The 20,151-nt window shown below is 41.4% G+C and overlaps 1 protein-coding gene across 1 annotated transcript in view; it reads left to right on the top strand.

The window, feature by feature from the left end:
* Nucleotides 1–14,806: 14,806 nt before the first annotated feature.
* Nucleotides 14,807–20,151, top strand: part of LOC106593124 (histone deacetylase 9-B) — a 96,946-nt gene continuing 91,601 nt past the window's right edge. Inside the window, exons 1-2 of the mRNA XM_082975807.1 lie at nt 14,807–14,981; nt 16,128–16,283. The gene's annotated coding sequence lies outside the window, so the exon portion shown is untranslated. The remainder of the gene's footprint in view (nt 14,982–16,127; nt 16,284–20,151) is intronic.

Below are 20,151 nucleotides of genomic sequence, written 5' to 3'. Positions count from 1 at the left end.
GTTTACTGTTCTGTTCTTTCACACGATGATAAATGTTTATCAAGTACAGTTGAAGGGTTTTATTTACACTAGCCCTTGACCAAGTACAGTTGAAGGGTTTTATTTACACTAGCCCTTGACCAAGTACAGTTGAAGGGTTTTATTTACACTAGCCCTTGACCAAGTACAGTTGAAGGGTTTTATTTACACTAGCCCTTGACCAAGTACAGTTGAAGGGTTTTATTTACACTAGCCCTTGACCAAATACAGTTGAAGGGTTTTATTTATACTGCTGTACAGGGTAGGTTTTCTGTCACAAATAAGTTGGTTAAATGTTGTCACAGGTAGGCTTGTAAAAATACAGGTAATTTACCAAAGTTACTGGAATCTTCTATAATTTTGGTAATTAACAGAATTTATTGCAGTCTATGCTAAGTTCAGTCATTTATACTTTTTTTCTTTTTTTTGTACTTTGGATCCCTTTTTCTCCACAATTTTTGTGATATCCAATTGGTAGTTACAGTCTTGTCCCATCGCTGCAACTCCCGTACGGACTCGGGAGAGGCGATGGTCGAGAGCCCTCTGAAACGCGACCCTGCCAAGCCACACTGCTTCTTGACTCACTGCTCGCTTAACCCGGGGGCCAGCCACACCAATGTTTCTGGAGGAAAATCTGGTGACTGTGTCAGCGTGCATGCGCCCGGCCCGCCACAGGAGTCGCTAGAGCACGATGTGACAAGGACATCCCGGACAACAACAAAAAAACTCCCTAACCCGGACGACGCTTGGCCAATTGTGCGTTGCCTCATGGGTCTCCCGGTCATGGCCGTCTGCGACACCGATGGGGATGGAGCCCAGATCTGTAGTGATGCCTCAAGCGTATTTAGAGAAAATAGCCTAACTAAGGAAAAAAGCATCTAATCAACAATGGCATCATTTAACTCTGCAACTCTTTCAACAATTGACTTTTATCACAGCTGCCACCAGTTTGATGGCAAAACATTGATAACAAATACATATTGACATAGTAGCAAAATATATAAAGGATATTTTATGCTGAAGCCCTCATATTTAACACTGATGGTATTTGCTAAGTTTGGTTGATATTTAGGAAAATGTTTTAGTGTTATCTTATTTAATTATTTCATATATTTTACATGTGATAAGGCCACACAGTGGGCCAGAGATGATGAGACACCTGTAATAATCTGAAGTACCCAAAATGGCCACTAGATGTGATAAGATTCTTGAAAGTTCCAAACCTTTTTGGAGTGCCCCTAAGTAAAACCCCAACACTGGACAGACAGATACACAGTACAGCTGATGCAGCTTTATAACACCCTGAAGAAGGATGAAATGCACCATTCAATAATAAACATTTTTGATTCAACTTCCACTGTCCTAGAGTGACTCTCACACATCTAGCTTGCTCCAAATCCTCAATTAATGAACCTTGATTAGACTGCAAGCCAAGGCGTTTCTTCCTTTGCACTGTAGCTTTGACAGTCAGAGCAGTACCCATGGACTGCAGAGCATGTTGAGTCCTCTCCTCGCAGGCATCCTCCTTCAAGCCCACTCATCCTCAGCTTTATACATGTATTCTCTATGGCTCTGGTCAAAAGTAGTACACAATAAAGGGAATTGGGTGCCATTGGGTATTAGACTGTGAGGGATGAGGCCAGCAACATGACATGTAGTCAGTATCAGACTCTGGGATGAGGCCAGAAACATGACATGTAGTCAGTATCAGACTCTGGGATGAGGCCAGCAACATGACATGTAGTCAGTATCAGAGTGAGGGATGAGGCCAGCAACATGACATGTAGTCAGTATCAGACTCTGGGATGAGGCTAGCAACATGACATGTAGTCAGTATCAGACTCTGGGATGAGGCCAGCAACATGACATGTAGTCAGTATCAGAGTGAGGGATGAGGCCAGCAACATGACATGTAGTCAGTATCAGACTCTGGGATGAGGCCAGCAACATGACATGTAGTCAGTATCAGACTCTGGGATGAGGCCAGCAACATGACATGTAGTCAGTATTAGAGTGAGGGGTGAGTCCAGACACAGAGATCAGTCTGAAGGAGGAGGATTGATTCTGACAGAGGTCTAAAGTCATGGTATGCATTCCAAATGGCACCCTATGGGCCCTGGTCAAAAGTAGTGTACACAAAAGGGAATAGTGTGCCATTTGGGAAGCAGTCCATAATGATGGATAACTGTGTCTTAACCATTATAACACAGCTACAATATCACTGTTGTTCCCCAGTGATGGTAACTAACCTATATACAGTAGATCATCACTATGATGGTAACTAACCTATATACAGTAGATCATCACTATGATGGTAACTAACCTATATACAGTAGATCATCACTATGATGGTAACTAACCTATATACAGTAGATCATCACTATGATGGTAACTAACCTATATACAGTAGATCATCACTACGATGGTAACTAACCTATATACAGTAGATCATCACTATGATGGTAACTAACCTATATACAGTAGATCATCACTATGATGGTAACTAACCTATATACAGTAGATCATCACTATGATGGTAACTAACCTATATACAGTAGATCATCACTATGATGGTAACTAACCTATATACAGTAGATCATCACTATGATGGTAACTAACCTATATACAGTAGATCATCAATACCATGGTAACTAACCTATATACAGTAGATCATCACTATGATGGTAACTAACCTATATACAGTAGATCATCACTATGATGGTAACTAACCTATATACAGTAGATCATCACTATGATGGTAACTAACCTATATACAGTAGATCATCACTATGATGGTAACTAACCTATATACAGTAGATCATCACTACCATGGTAACTAACCTATATACAGTAGATCATCACTATGATGGTAACTAACCTATATACAGTAGATCATCACTATGATGGTAACTAACCTATATACAGTAGATCATCACTATGATGGTAACTAACCTATATACAGTAGATCATCAATACCATGGTAACTAACCTATATAGATCACCACTATGATGGTAACTAACCTATATAGATCACCACTACAATGGTAACTAACCTATATAGATCACCACTACAATGGTAACTAACCTATATAGATCACCACTACCATGGTAACTACCCTATATAGATCAACACTATGATGGTAACTAACCTATATAGATCAACACTATGATGGTAACTAACCTATATAGATCAACACTACAATGGTAACTAACCTATATAGATCACCACTATGATGGTAACTAACCTATATAGATCACCACTACAATGGTAACTAACCTATATAGATCACCACTACAATGGTAACTAACCTATATAGATCACCACTACCATGGTAACTACCCTATATAGATCACCACTACCATGGTAACTAACCTATATACAGTAGATAATCACTATGATGGTAACTAACCTATATAGATCACCACTATGGTGGTAACTAACCTATATAGATCACCACTATGATGGTAACTAACCTATATAGATCACCACTACCATGGTAACTAACCTATATAGATCACCACTATGATGGTAACTAACCTATATAGATCACCACTATGATGGTAACTACCCTATATAGATCACCACTACCATGGTAACTAACCTATATAGATCATCACTACCATGGTAACTAACCTATATAGATCACCACTACCATGGTAACTAACCTATATAGATCACTATCATGGTAACTAACCTATATAGATCACCACTATCATGGTAACTAACCTATATAGATCACCACTATGATGGTAACTAACCTATATAGATCACCACTATGATGGTAACTAACCTATATAGATCATCACTACCATGGTAACTAACCTATATAGATCACCACTACCATGGTAACTAACCTATATAGATCACCACTACCATGGTAACTAACCTATATAGATCACCACTACCATGGTAACTAACCTATATAGATCACCACTATGACGGTAACTAACCTATATAGATCACCACTACAATGGTAACTAACCTATATAGATCACCACTACCATGGTAACTAACCTATATAGATCACCACTACCATGGTAACTAACCTATATAGATCACCACTATGACGGTAACTAACCTATATAGATCACCACTATGACGGTAACTAACCTATATAGATCACCACTACCATGGTAACTAACCTATATAGATCACCACTATGACGGTAACTAACCTATATAGATCACCACTATGATGGTAACTAACCTATATAGATCACCACTATGACGGTAACTAACCTATATAGATCACCACTATGACGGTAACTAACCTATATAGATCACCACTATGACGGTAACTAACCTATATAGATCACCACTACCATGGTAACTAACCTATATAGATCACCACTATGACGGTAACTAACCTATATAGATCACCACTACCGCGCTCCTCAGGGAATGTTTATAACTTGGCTCCTGGAATCTCTTGATGAGACTTAACATAAATCAACCAGCGATGTCCCAGTTCTGAGGGTGTTTTTACACTAACACCATATGTGAAGTAGGTAGGCAGAAAGGATAGCCGTTCCAGAAGTTTCTATCGACTGGTAGTAACAAGCTGTTAACCCCATTGGTTATGTGTTATGTCATGTTGAAACACACATGAGGCTTGTTGTCTATGGGACATTAAAATGGGACTTTTTATTTGCGGCTTAACTGACATGTCTAATTCGGTTGATTGTTGAGGAATGTGAATGGTCTAGTTTGGTGGCATTCTGTTCTCACAGCTTTTTCTGTGAAAATCTGTAGATACAGAAAAGTATTTGTTTTTGTAGACAATAAACATTATTGTATATATTTGATTTTAGAGTTGCTGAGTGTATTTTCCTCATTTTAGACAGATATAATAGGTCTTAGTATTGTCTTGTAATTTCTTGGGCTGATCTCTCTGAAATGTGGTATAACACTCCCCCCTGCTGTCTACTCTCCCTAAAACCACTACAGCACCAGCGCCATGAGAGCATGTGTAATATGTAGGTCTAAATTACACAACAGGTTGACAGAGTGAGGCATCTCTTTCCAGAGAGGGGAACAACTGCAGATTTCTTTCCCCAAAAAAAATTCTAATATGCCAAGCTATCAATGACAGGGATTTTGGCCATGCTAGGAATGTGACATGACCATTGGAACCATTGGAGTCAGGATGGATTTGGTTTGTGGGAACTGGTCTATTGTGCTCCACACACTGCCAGTCTTGTGTCCAAACATCTGGCGCTGTGCCACGCTGGTGCCCCGCTAGTCCTGTCTGGCTCTAAGCCACACTGGCATTCCATTCTTTGCCATTCCTGTCGGAGGTATTTCCACTGTCCATCCAGAGGAGATTATTGTCCTGCATCGTCAGCTGCTGTGGGTAACATTCCATGTTAGGAGACTTTCACACTCCTCTGTGCTCATGATGATATGTTAACTTAAATATGACCTTTTCACTCTCTCAAGAGTGCTAATGAATCCTTGACGGAAAAATTCTTGATACAAAAATGTCCCATATTCCTTAACATTGAAAAGCAATATTAGAATAGTTGAAGTAACTCATGATAGCGTGAATGGTATTATAATTAAGTTACCACACTCAACTTTAACTCACAAAGTATCAATCAGCCATTACAAAAAAAGTGGTATTGGAGGGCCATTTTCCTCTGGTCTAAAAAAAGATCCCAATTTCCCAGGGCAGTGATTGGGGACATTGCCCTGTGTAGGGTGCCGTCTTTTGGATGGGACGTTAAACGGGTGTCTTGACTCTCTGTCGTCACTAAGGATCCCATGGCACTTATTGTTAGAGTAGAGGTGTTAACCCTGGTGTCCTGGCTAAATTCCCAATCTGGCCCTCATACCATCACGGTCACCTAATCATCCCAAGCTTACTATTGGCTCATTCATCCCCCTCCTATCCCCTGTAACTATTCCCCAGGTCATTGCTGTAAATGAGAATGTGTTCTCAGTCAACTTACCTGGTAAAATGAGGGTTAAATAACCACACAGCAAATACAGACATATTGTGAACCAAACAGCCAATCTCTTGATGAGACTTTTTCATTTATTTAACCTTTACGACCCTGGGCCAATTGTTTAACCTTTACCACCCTGGGCCAGTTGTGCGCCGCCCTATGGGACTCCCAATCACGGCCGATTGTGATACAGCCTGTATAGTTGTCCCATTGGGTGGCCATTACATTACAGATCAAGTCTAGCCTCTTCCTTCCACAGTTGAGCCATGAGCAGCCAGGTCAGGATGCAGTGTCAACTCTCATCTGTCTGGGGAGACTGAAGACTGAACACACTCATTATCACTCTCTGGTGAATGTACTTCTGTTCAAGTAGTAGGCAGAGAGAGAGAGAATGAGAGAGAGAGAATGAGAGAGAATGAGAGAGAGAGAATGAGAGAGAGAATGAGAGAGAGAATGAGAGAGAGAGAGAGAATGAGAGAGAGAATGAGAGAGAGAGAGAGAATGAGAGAGAATGAGAGAGAGAATGAGAGAGTGAGAGAGAGAGCTCCTTGTGGGTTATGCTCACCAGCTTTGCCTGGCGGTCTCACATTTCAAGGAAACGAGAGAAAGAGAGGGGAGAGAGGAAAGGTGGTGGGTATGGCAGCCATGGTGTGCAGTTCCACCACTGTATTGATGGTTTTGGGTGGGTTGGTCCCTTTTAGCCAGAGGTAATCCTCCAGGATCTGTCCCTAAGCTCCCCTAAGGCCCTGGTAACCCCAGCTGGAATGCACTCTCACAGGGGACAGCTGGATGGGAGGGAGGGGAGAGCAGAGGGATGGGGGTTCCCACAAATTGAATTAAGAGAGGAGCAGAAAGGAGGGTGAGAGGGAGAAGGGGAGTCAAAAAGGGAGATGGAGAAAACAGATGCCCTTCGCTCTCACATGCCTCACCCTGATCTTAACCCCCCCCCCCCAACCCCTTTCTCCTGAACAGCAGCCTAACCCCCTCCACCCTCCCCCTTCCACCCCATCCCTGGACTCTGTAATGTGTGTACACTGACCTGTAGCACCTGTGCTCTACCCTCTCTCCCTGACTACTGAGGAAGCCCAGGCCAGCTTGTTTATTCTGCTAATGCAGGGATCTATGGCACTAGGATCTGATGGTTGGTCTACTCAGTCCAGGTGTGGTTGTATCCTGTTTTGCAGTGGGCCACAGTGGCGTGTGTGTGTCTGTGTGTGTGTTAGTGATGCGCGGGCTGACTAATAACCTGCAATTCCTGCAGTTATATCCGCACGGTGGGCGGGTTTCGGGTGATCATGAAATATTGTGTGGACGAAAGGCAGTTTGGTGGCGGGCGAATTGAATAAAGAGAAAACAATACCTTAAAAAATGCATGTATAATTTTAGTGAAATGTGTATCTCTAGGCTACATTGAGGTTTTTCTGTAATTATTTTATCAGTGGCATTAGTGCATACACCTAATCTTTATGGCCCTTTTTGGGAAAGGGGTTGATACACAGAAGGAAAAAGGACAACGTCAGAGTTTAATTCAATAAGAGAAATGCTGTAAAATGGAGAGTTGAAAGTGAAGACAATGAAGGGCCAGAGCAGTAATGTTTAGGAAAGATTTGGTGAAGTGGTAAAAGAGGATGATAGCAGTGCCGAATGTGTTATGTGTGATGATTGTGAGGTGCTATAAATTCAACAGTCACAAGACAGTGACTTAAATAGGCCTAGGGCACGTCAAGGGAACTGTATCCTACTGTTCAGATGGGTTAAATAGATACTGAAATCTGGACACTGACTGTCGGTCTATAACCTCTCACATAGCCTTAATATTAACTCCTGCAGAACCAAGCATTTCTTACAGTTTAATGACAGGCCTACACCAATTATAGGCTACATTTTTACTCAGGAACAGGAGTGGAGAAATGTTGATCTTGAGCGGGGCAGATGGTGAATGTGCAGATATTGCCTCTACAGACAGTATCCATCTTTATCAGTGTCATAAAAGCCGTTAGTATTTCAACCATATAAAATGTACATCCAAGCCGAACTGAAATCTTATCAGAAATATGTTGGGTCGTTTTCCCAGCTTTATATTTCCTTACAACCGGTCAAACGTTTCCCATTTTTTTGTTATTGGATTTCCTCCCCGGTCCCTAAACGTCTTTTCTCCATGAAAGAAGCAGAGATCACAGAGAAAACTTTACCAATGTCAACTAGATTAAATCATTCATTCTATCAATGCATGACATTGTTTTGGTGAGCAAGGTTAGTCTTCTAGGGCAACATATAATGACAGAAGAGAAGCTGCATGTATTTAATTACAGACAAGTTGACTAACAAATAGTCTACCAAAATGTTAAAAATTATAAGCAGAAACATATCTAAATCAAGCAAAAAAATCCTGCAAAAATCGTTCCGCCGTCTCTGACTACAGCGCATTTTCTTTATTAGCGGGTTAGGTCTGGTGCTGGCCTCAGATTTCCACTTCATCACATTATAGTCGGGCGGTTGCTAATAGTTATTAGCAACTGCAGATGGTTGCAGGTGAAAAAACTGCTGACCCGCGCAGTGCTAGTGTGTGTGTGAGTGAGTGTGAGAGATTCTGCATGGAAGCATTGGTCCTCTGTCTCAGGCTGTCAGAATGAGGAACAGCAAACAGCTGGCCAGTGGAGAGAGGAGAACCTCAGATGAAAGAGTTGTCACCCACCAGGTCACTCAGCTGTTACTGCTGCTGCTGCATGGTGAGGAGGAGGAGAGGAGGAGGAGGAGGGGAGCAGGAGGAGGTGGAGGGGAGCAGGAACAGGAGGAAGAGGGGAAGAAGAAGAAGAAGAACAGGAACTGCATCAGCTCACCAGTCATTTCCCATCGCTGCAGGGGTGTAATGGTTATGGGCCACAAGACCTTTCTGATAATGTCTTGCCATGGCTGCTACTGGTGCTTCAGGTGGTCACTGGAGACATGCTCGTGTGGTCTTGGAACGTCTTACATTCTCCTCTTTAGTTTTGGGTCACCAGCAGTCACTCAGCAGAGGGAATTTAATGGACAGCTCTGTAGTGACCATTCACCCTGGACATCCAAATCATTGGACCCTACAGAACACTACTTTTATGTCACAAAAACATTGTTTCAATATGCATTGTTGAAAAACAACTTTCACACTGACTGACTGAAAATGCATTTGTCCACCGGCAGTCCATGGCCAAAACAATGAACCAAAGAGAGACAGTGAAGAATGCCTTTGAAGTGACAAATAAAAATGTGAGGCCCTGGACAGCTGTGGATTTATGACGATGACAAATCTGCATATAATCTGCCCTAATCGTGCATGCCTTTGCTCCTGGTTAAGATAAAAGCATCTCTCTTCTCCCTACATTCCCAGCAATGACCGGTGATGTCACCAGAGGAGTGGGAAAGTGTCAGGTCTGAGGGCCCACAGCTTCTGGTTCCCTGACTGGCTTTGAAGTGAGCAACCGGCTGCTGTGACACACCGTGACACACCGTGACACACCGTGACATACCCCACCCCAACCCACCCTACCCCATACTTCGATGGGGAACAAGAGAAGACCCTGGTTGTGTACCAAATGGGCCCCTATTCCCTATATAGGGCACTACTTTTGACCAGGGCCCATATACACTAATTTCACCCCTCAGGGCTCTGGTCAAAAGTAGTTGACTACATAGGGAATAGGGTGCAATTTTGGACGCAACCCTCACCATTGATACCTGGCCCTAAACACATTAGGGAAGGGCAAACACATCCACATATGCTATTGCATGAATTCATGATGTTTACTGGACAATATAAATGTACGATCTGTGATTCACACCATACACCTACCACTTCAGTTATATGTGTAGTACATCACTCATAAATATGTAGGGGCATCCCTAGTGCAGAATGGGCTACAGCAGAGAATCATAAATATGTAGGGGTATCTCTAGTGCAGAAGTGGGCTACAGCAGAGAATCATAAATATGTAGGGGTATATCTAGTGCAGAATGGGCTACAGCAGAGAATCATAAATATGTAGGAGTATCTCTAGTGCAGAATGGGCTACAGCAGAGAATCATAAATATGTAGGGGTATCTCTAGTGCAGAATGGGCTACAGCAGAGAATCATAAATATGTAGGAGTATCCCTAGTGCAGAATGGGCTCCAGCAGAGAATCATAAATATGTAGGGGTATCCCTAGTGCAGAATGGGCTACAGCAGAGAATCATAAATATGTAGGAGTATCTCTAGTGCAGAATGGGCTCCAGCAGAGAATCATAAATATGTAGGAGTATCTCTAGTGCAGAATGGGCTACAGCAGAGAATCATAAATATGTAGGGGTATCTCTAGTGCAGAATGGGCTACAGCAGAGAATCATAAATATGTAGGGGTATCCCTAGTGCAGAATGGGCTACAGCAGAGAATCATAAATATGTAGGGGTATCTCTAGTGCAGAATGGGCTACAGCAGAGAATCATAAATATGTAGGGGTATCTCTAGTGCAGAATGGGCTACAGCAGAGAATCATAAATATGTAGGGGTATCCCTAGTGCAGAATGGGCTACAGCAGAGAATCATAAATATGTAGGGGTATCTCTAGTGCAGAATGGGCTACAGCAGAGAATCATACATATGTAGGGGTATCTCTGGTGGAGCATAGGCTTAGCTGGTGGTGATAGATTATTGGTTGGTAGATAGCCACAACTGTTGGAAGTGGTAGACGTGTTGTAAGACAGTTGTTGGAACTCCATGCAACTTCAGACGTAGGCAGCAGGGGAAGCTGTTTCCTAGAAGGTGAAGAGTGAACACCAGTGTTTTATCTGTTCCTTCCTGCTGCACCCTGCTGCAGCTAGACAGACAGCAACACTGTTTATTTGTTCAAGTGCTTCTCTGTATAACCCTTCCTTCCTCACATAACTCTGAGTGATTGTTTTATACGACAAATGATATAGGTTGCATATTTTTGTGGTCAAAATTAGGCAAACAGTATTACTTAAATCTTCAGGTACACTTTTGACATTACACTCCCATGACGATTCTGACAAATACCTCAACACATTGGTTGTGTACCAAATGACACCCCTATTCCATACATAGTGCACTGCTTTTGACCAGAGCTCTATGGGAAAAAGGGTGCCATTTAGGAGACAGGCAGTATTACTGAAATCCTCAGGTAAGTTTTTGTCATGACACTCCCATGACAATTGATTCTGACAAATACCTCACATACTTTACACTGCAGCCATAAATCATATCAATCCTCAGTAAATCAGAGTTCATCCCTCATCGTGGCTCCCCTCCTCTAACAAGGGGAACACAGCAGTAGAGCCTCCACAAGCAACCTGGTCTCAGAGTACTTCGTATTAATCTGTACGTAAAGCCGAGACACTTCATTTAGTATGCTATACTTTGTTTGGTATGGTTATATAAGACAGAAACAACTAAAGGATGGTGGTTGGATGGACTTTTAACGCGAATGTCTAGCAACCGAAAGGTTGCGAGTTCAAATCTCATCACAGACAACTTTAGCATTTTACCTAAGTAGCAACTTTTCAACTACTTCCTACTTTTTAGCTACTTTGCAACTACTTATAGACGTTCATGTTAAATGCCCACCCAACCACCCTCCTTCCATTTTTTTGTCTTAAGTAACCATCTGTCTTATGTAACCATACTAAACATAACATATCATACTAAATGGAGTGTTTATTTTTTTATTTCACCTTTATTTAACCAGGTAGGCTAGTTGAGAACAAGTTCTCATTTACAACTGCGATCTGGCCAAGATAAAGCAAAGCAGTGCGACACAAACAACAACACAGAGTTACACATGGAATAAACAAGCGTACAGTCAATAACACAATAGAAAAAAAGAAAGTCTATATACAGTGTGTGCAAATGGCGTGAGGAGGTAAGGCAATAAATAGGCCATAGAGCAGCAAAGTAATTACAATTTAGCAAATTAACACTGGAGTGATAGATGTGCAGATGATGATGTGCAAGTAGAAATACTGGTGTGCAAAAGAGCAGAAAAGTAAATAAAAACAATATGGGGATGAGGTAGGTAAATTGGATGGGCTATTTACAGATGGGCTAAGTACAGCAGCAATGATCGGTTAGCTGCTCAGATAGCTGATGTTTAAAGTTAGTAAGGGAAATATAAGTCTCCAACTTCAACAATTTTTGCAATTCGTTCCAGTCATTGGTAGCAGAGAAGTGCGGCCAAAGGAGGTGTTGGCTTTGGGGATGACCAGTGAGATATACCTGCTGGAGCGCGTGCTACGGGTGGGTGTTGTTATCATGACCAGTGAGCTGAGATAAGGCGGAGCTTTACCTAGCAAAGACTTCTAGATGACCTAGAGCCAGTGGGTCTGGCGACGAATATGTAGCGAGGGCCAGTCGACGAGAGCATACAGGTCGCAGTGGTGGGTGGCTTTGGTGACAAAACGGATGGCACTGTGATAGATGGAATCCAGTTTGCTGAGTAGAGTGTTGGGGGCTATTTTGTAAATGACATCGCCGAAGTCAAGGATCGGTAGGATAGTCAGTTTTACGAGGGTATGTTTGGCAGCATGAGTGAAGGATGCTTTGTTGCAAAATAGGAAGCCGATTCTAGATTTAATTTTGGATTGGAGATGTTTAATATGAGTCTGGAAGGAGAGTTTACAGTCTAGCCAGATACCTAAGTCTTTGTAGTTGTCCACATATTCTAAGTCAGAACCGTCCAGAGTAGTGATGTTAGTCGAGCGAACGGGTGCGGGCAGCGAACGGTTGAAAAGCATGCATTTAATTTTGCTAGCATTTAAGAGCAATTGGAGGCCACGGAAGGAGTGTTGTATGGCATTGAAGCTTGTTTGGAGGTTTGTTAACACAGTGTCCAAAGACGGGCCAGATGAATACAGAATGGTATCGTCTGCGTAGAGGTACATCAGGGAATCACCCGCAGCAAGAGTGACATCGTTGATATATACAGAAAAAAGAGTCGGCTCGAGAATTGAACCCTGTGGCACCCCCATAGAGCCTGCCAGAGGTCCGGACTACAGGCCCTCAGATTTGACACACTGAACTCTATCTGAGAAGTAGTTGGTGAACCAGGCGAGGCAGTCATTTGAGAAACCAAGGCTGTTGAGTCTGCCGATAAGAATACGGTGATTGACAGAGTAAAAAGCCTTGGCCAGGTCGATGAAGACGGCTGCACAGTACTGTTTCTTATCGTTGGCGGTTATGCTGTCGTTTAGTACCTTGAGCGTGGCTGAGGTGCACCCGTGACTAGTTCGGAAACCGGATTGCACAGTGGAGAAAGTACGGTGGGACTCGAAATGGTCAGTGATCTGTTTGTTAACTTGGCTTTCGAAGACTAGAGAGGCAGAGCAGGATGGATATAGGTCTATAACAATTTGGATCTAGAGTGTCACCCCCTTTGAAGAGGGGGATGACCGCGGCAGCTTTCCAATCTTTAGGGATCTCGGACGATACGAAAGAGAGGTTGAACAGACTGGTAATAGGGGTTTCAACAATGGCGGTGGATAATTTTAGAAAGAGAGGGTCCAGATTGTCTAGCCCAGCTGATTTGTTCGGGTCCAGGTTTTGCAGCTCTTTCAGAACATCTGCTATCTGGATTTGGGTGAAGGAGAATCTCGGGAGGCTTGGGCAAGTAGCTGTGGGGGGTGTGGAGCTGTTGGCCAAGGTAGGGTTAGCCTGGAGGAAAGCATGGCCAGCCGTAGAAAAATGCTTATTGAAATTCTCGATTATTGTGGATTTATCGGTGGTGACATTTTTACCTAGCCTCAGTGCAGTGGGCAGCTGGGAGGAGGTGCTCTTATTCTCCATGGACTTTACAGTGTCCCAAAACCTTTTGGAGTTAGAGCCACAGGATGAAAACTTATGTTTGAAAAATGCTAGCCTCGGATTTACATACAGAATAATACGAAGTGCTTGTGGAGCACGTTAGCTAACCCTTCCCCTAACCCTTACCTTAAAAACCTTTTAGCTAACCTTTCACCTAACCATAACATTAACCCTTTAACCTAACTCCTAATCTTAACCCTAACCCTAATACCAACCGCTAGCCTAGCTAATGTTAGTGAGCTAGGTAACGTTAGCCACCTAGCCACCTAGCTAGAATTCGTAACATATTATACATTTGCAAATCTATAACACATTGTACATTTTGCAAATTCGTAACGTATAATACTAATTGTAATTGGTACCATATCATACGAAATGAGTGATGGACAGCCACAAATTAATACATACCATACGAAACGTAACATATCATCCTACAGAATAATACGATATGCTCTGAGACCAGGTTGCCACAAGACACCTAGGGGAGAAAGTTCTCTTCAGTGGCCCTGAGGGCAACCACCCCCGCCACCCACACACATACACACCTACAGACAACAGCTTCCCGCCCACCACAGTGGACCTCAGACAGCCCAAACCAACAGAACATAAGCAGCCTGCTCACCTGCAGCTAACTCACTGCACTTTCTCACAAAGACAAACTTCAATATAACCCCTATCACTCATTAATAACATTTCTCTGTGACATGCAATCTATTGTAATTGCGGTACAAAGTAAAAACACAATCACAAGGTAGTCTAGTATTATTGAAATGTATGTAGGGTAATCTGTTATCAAGATATTCACTGGCACCTGTAACAAGGCATGATTTTTAAGACTCGTTCTTCTTTATCCAGTGCAATCGTGTAGAGGTTGAAATATAACATCACCTTATATCCACACGTATTTATAAACACCGTTGCTATGTCTACCATCCCTCAATACCGCATAGGCAACAATTTTGATTGTACCGCTCCTGCTCTCTCCTCGTAGTTATTTTTAGCCCATTCGTCATACCGCTTTTAGACACTGAGCATTTCTTATCGCTTCAATTTTAAAACACAGCGCTTGCCTGACCCGAAGCCCTCTATCTGCCTTCGAGCAGGGTACTAAATTCACTTTACCGTTTCCAAATTGATCCAACCGAGTTTCTTCTCAACTCAACGTGGTTTTGTTGTACAGAAGGTAAGATAGCTAGTGTCAAATCTTTGCAATGAGATACAACAGTGCATCAGGTTGGTACAGTAGCAAACCTGATCATGTTTTTAGTAGAGAATTTACTAATTTGAATCGGAATGTATTACTGTTATTTAGCCTATTAATATCAACTCTAGCTTGGTCTGAACTTAATTATATTTTATCACAGTTCAAAAGTGATTTCCATGTTTTCATTCATAGCCCACCTGTATCTTGCCACTTGCTTTTTTATGTAAGAGGCTGTTTATTACATGATACAAAATGTTTTACTTAATAATAATCTAACTGTATTCATATTGCACATACTTCACATGAATCTGCATGACCATAAACTAGCCTATATTGTCCCCCTTATTGTTTTACGCTGGTAGACAGATAAAATGCCATGCGCATTGATTCTGTCTCCAAGCAGTACCACAGCCATACTATAAATAGACCAATGCCCACATGTATGATCTCACCACCAGACGTGACTGAAGTAACAATGAGTTAGCTGCCTGCTACAGTACCATCTCTGCTATTATCTCCACAGATAGATAGACATGGTGTTTAGCAGCTGACTTAAAAAGTGGTTGTTTAAATGCATTTTCATAAGGTTTATATGGCTATGTATGTCAGTGGAGGCTGCTGAGGGGAGGAATGGCATTAAATACCTGGAAACTATGTGTTTGATGTATTTTATACCATTCCACTAATTCTGCCCCAGTCATTACCACAAGCCTTTCCTTCCCAACCCCAATTAAGGTGGTGAGTGTGTGTGTGTGTGTGTGTGTGTGTGTGTGTGTGTGTGTGTGTGTGTGTGTGTGTGTGTGTGTGTGTGTGTGTGTGTGTGTGTGTGTGTGTGTGTGTGTGTGTGTGTGTGTGTGTGTGTGTGTGTGTGTGTGTGTGGCTGTTTGTGTGTGTGTGTGTGTGTGTGTATGTGTTTGTGGCTGTGTGTGTGTGTGTGTGTGTGTGTGTGTGTGTGTGTGTGTGTGTGTGTGTGTGTGTGTGTGTGTGTGTGTGTGTCTATGTGGCTTTACAATACACACTAACAGTATATCTGTATTATCCCTTATCTAGATTGTTCACCTGTTGGTTACAGGGATGGTCCATTCTCATCAGTATCATAATATCTGTGGATCTCTTGTTCTACAGTCAGCTTCTCTAGTCAAATAGCCAAAGAGCAAAGACAGGACAACAGCACAGAAGAAAAAAACAGCACAGTTATAAACCCACCACGGTCATCCTGGCTGATCGTCTACGAGCGTTACGTCTCACAGACAACCATACGACCAACAGATCCAGCTAGTGGTAAGTGATCCCCCCCCCCCCCCCCCCCATTCCCCCCACACAATAAAAAGTATCTTAAGATACAAAAACAGGTTGTCAACATTGATTCCTTGCCATTCCTTGCCACTCTAAATCCAAGAGTGGACAGCTCAGTGAAATATCAATCAGCATTGACTGTTGGGATGTTGTGATGTTGGTGAAAGGACATATTTGACTGTCTTGTTGACCCCAGTGTTTGCGTTGCTTTGTTTCCTATGGTAACCTATTGCAGACATGCTGCTTGATGGCTTTGATTGGATGTTTGAGTAAATTTCAGGTTTTATGAAGCTTTTGTCTCTGCCAATGTTCTGTCTCGAGGTGTCAGATGTTGACTAAATCCAACTCTTATTTCGGCGTGGTAATGAGAAAACACAGGAAGCGGGGGCTTGCCAGTATACACTTGACATTTTCAACTGTGACAAGAAAAAAATGCTCATGTGTTTTGATATGAAAGCCCTTCTCAGACCACGAGCAAACGACCCTTCAGTCTTTTCCCCACCTCAGAATATTGATGATATTTTTACATCACACTTGTTCTTGGCAGTGCGAGGGCTCACAGATGTCCACTCTGTGCTGTTCAGATGGCTTGAGGGGGCAGGTACCATCTGAGCTGTGTCATGGATGGACCGAGTCATTTTAACAGCTCCATGTACTTACAGTAGGTTTGACACAGTGCATCCTGATTGGCACCCTTTTCCATATATAGTGCACTGCATTTGACAGAGCTGGTCATTATATAAGGAATAGGTTGCCATTTGGGATGCAGCCTCAGTTTCATGGTACCAAAATGTTGCTTAGATTAACAACAATAATTTGATTAAATACAGAGGGAAGAAACATGTATTGTTAGTGACTTCTAGATTCTGATAATGTACGTCCATAGGTGTGACCATATTACTGAGCATATTGGCAAGTCAGATCCAATGAGGCACAGCACAGTACGCGCTGCTAGTCAACACACACTAACAATATATTCATGTCTAGTTGGATATTTTACTTGTCCAATTCTGCCATAACACCATGAATGCAAAGTGAATGTAATGTAATGTGTTTACTGAGTTTGATGATAATTGTTTATTGTTTTGACACATTGTACACAGGAAAGAATAATGCCTTTGAATGTGTTCATTCAACCAGTTAGAACAGCACTTGTTGAACATGGGCCCTGGTCAAAAGTAGTGCACTGTCGAGTGAATAGAGTGCCATTTAGGACGTAGATATTGTTTCAAATGGGACTTGTTACAGTAAAGAGAAGTGTGCATTGCCTTGTAGTTTAGAGGGAATTGAAACTAAAGGCCTGTTGTTGAATGACTTGGTCATCATAGTTTCTGTTCCACAAACACTCCTTTGATATAGTAGATGTCTCCATAGCAGAATTTATTTGATGCCTTGTTATACAGTGTGTCTGGCTGTGTTTTTCCTCACATGTTACTGAAACCTGACCTGTAATGTAGAGAGGGACATGTAAGGGAACTGAAAGAAGAACTGCTGAACATTTAGTTAATTTTATTATTCTCCTATTGATATGAAATGGCCTTTGGGAGCCCCCTTGTTTGCCTTTTCACCAGACTAATGACAGTTAAAGTGATGTGAGAGTGTAGGGTTTGGGAGTGCTGAGGTTCACACCAGTGATGCGTCCCAAATGGCACCCTATTCCCCAAAGGGCTCTTGTCAAAAGTAGTTGCACTATATAGGGAATAGGGTGCCATTTGGGATGGAGGAAGAGGAAGTATGTATGATGACACTGGTCAGAGGAATGATATACAGCACAGTAGTCAACAGTCATGTGCTTTATAACATGACTGTGTAAAAAAATAACATTACTAATCCAAACATTTGAAAATTGGGAGGAAAAAAAACACATCATAATTTGCTATGTAATTATTGCCCATATGTGAACCGAAATGAGAAGCTCTGACGTTAGTCATATTTCACACGATGAAAATGTGTGCCGTCAATTTAACCAGCATTTTCGCCAGCAGTAATCAGTTTTCACTTGATTAATTTGAATGCATTTTAGAACCAGTTGCAACAACATATAGCAGTTAACCTTATTACTGTAAGTTTCATACGTACATTAGATATATAGGCTGTAACAATATCAAAATAATGCAATTTTTGACTAATAGAATGTGTTTATGGTCAATTAATATCTTACTATACATCATACAGTTACTATACATCATACAGTTACTATACATCATACAGTTACTATATATCAGACAGTTACTATACATCAGACAGTTACTATACATCATACAGTTACTATACATCATACAGTTACTATATATCAGTCAGTTACTATACATCATACAGTTACTATACATCATACAGTTACTATATATCATACAGTTACTATACATCATACAGTTACTATATATCATACAGTTACTATGTATCATACAGTTACTATACATCATACAGTTACTATACATCAGACAGTTACTATACATCATACAGTTACTATACATCAGACAGTTACTATACATCATACAGTTACTATATATCAGACAGTTACTATACATCATACAGTTACTATATATCATACAGTTACTATACATCATACAGTTACTATATATCATACAGTTACTATGTATCATACAGTTACTATACATCATACAGTTACTATACATCAGACAGTTACTATACATCATACAGTTACTATATATCAGACAGTTACTATACATCATACAGTTACTATACATCATACAGTTACTATACATCATACAGTTACTATACATCATACAGTTACTATGCATCATACACTTACTATGTATCATACAGTTACTATATATCATACAGTTACTATATATCATACAGTTACTATATATCATACAGTTACTATACATCATACAGTTACTATACATCATACAGTTACTATACATCATACAGTTACTATACATCAGACAGTTACTATACATCATACAGTTACTATACATCAGACAGTTACTATATATCAGACAGTTACTATATATCAGACAGTTACTATATATCAGACAGTTACTATACATCATACAGTTACTATACATCATACAGTTACTATACATCATACAGTTACTATATATCATACAGTTACTATGCATCATACACTTACTATGTATCATACAGTTACTATACATCATTTGAAAGGCTTGTAGGCTGTGATAGTTGTTCTGTTTAATACCAAGATTAATCCTCAGCATGCCATTAGGTTACCAGGCAACAGTGTGCTCTTCTGTCAAATACTTATTGTATTTATTTATTTACCTACTTTGCATTTAGTTATGAGGGCGGGAAGTAAATGATTTCATGCCTGTCTGGCAATAAACAAGAATATTAGCTATACGCCAACAAATCACTTGATAAACTGTGTCATGCTCTTATGATCAAATGTAATGTAGTTTTCCATTCACGCTCGGTACTTTTCACAGTATCTCCTCAGAAATGATTGAAGCTGAAATCATCTCTCCATAACTTTCCATACATGCATGTTTTATACAGCACATTTCACATTTCACCTACTTTGCAGTACAATTTGATACAGGATACAGTACGCGTACTCAGAGCATGCGCTGACCAGTGGGCAAGTGTCTTTTTCAACCTCTCCCTGTCTCAGTCTGTAATACCTACATGTTTCAAGGAGACCACCATAGTCCCTGTACCCAAGAACGCCAAGGTAACCTGTCTAAATGACTATCGCCCCATAGAAATCACATCTATAGCCATGAAATGCTTTGAAAGGCTGGTCATGGCTCAGATCAACACCCATCCCAGACACCCTGGACTCACTCCAATTCGCATACTGCCCCAACAGATTCATAGATGACGCAATCCCCCCAGACCCCCCACCCCACACACACACGGACACCGG

Source organism: Salmo salar, chromosome 05 (genome assembly GCF_965601325.2).
Source record: "Salmo salar chromosome 05, fSalSal1, whole genome shotgun sequence".
NCBI lineage: Eukaryota > Metazoa > Chordata > Actinopteri > Salmoniformes > Salmonidae > Salmo > Salmo salar.
The sequence above is the reverse complement of the archived record's forward strand: the minus strand, read 5'-3'. Positions and strand labels throughout refer to the sequence as shown.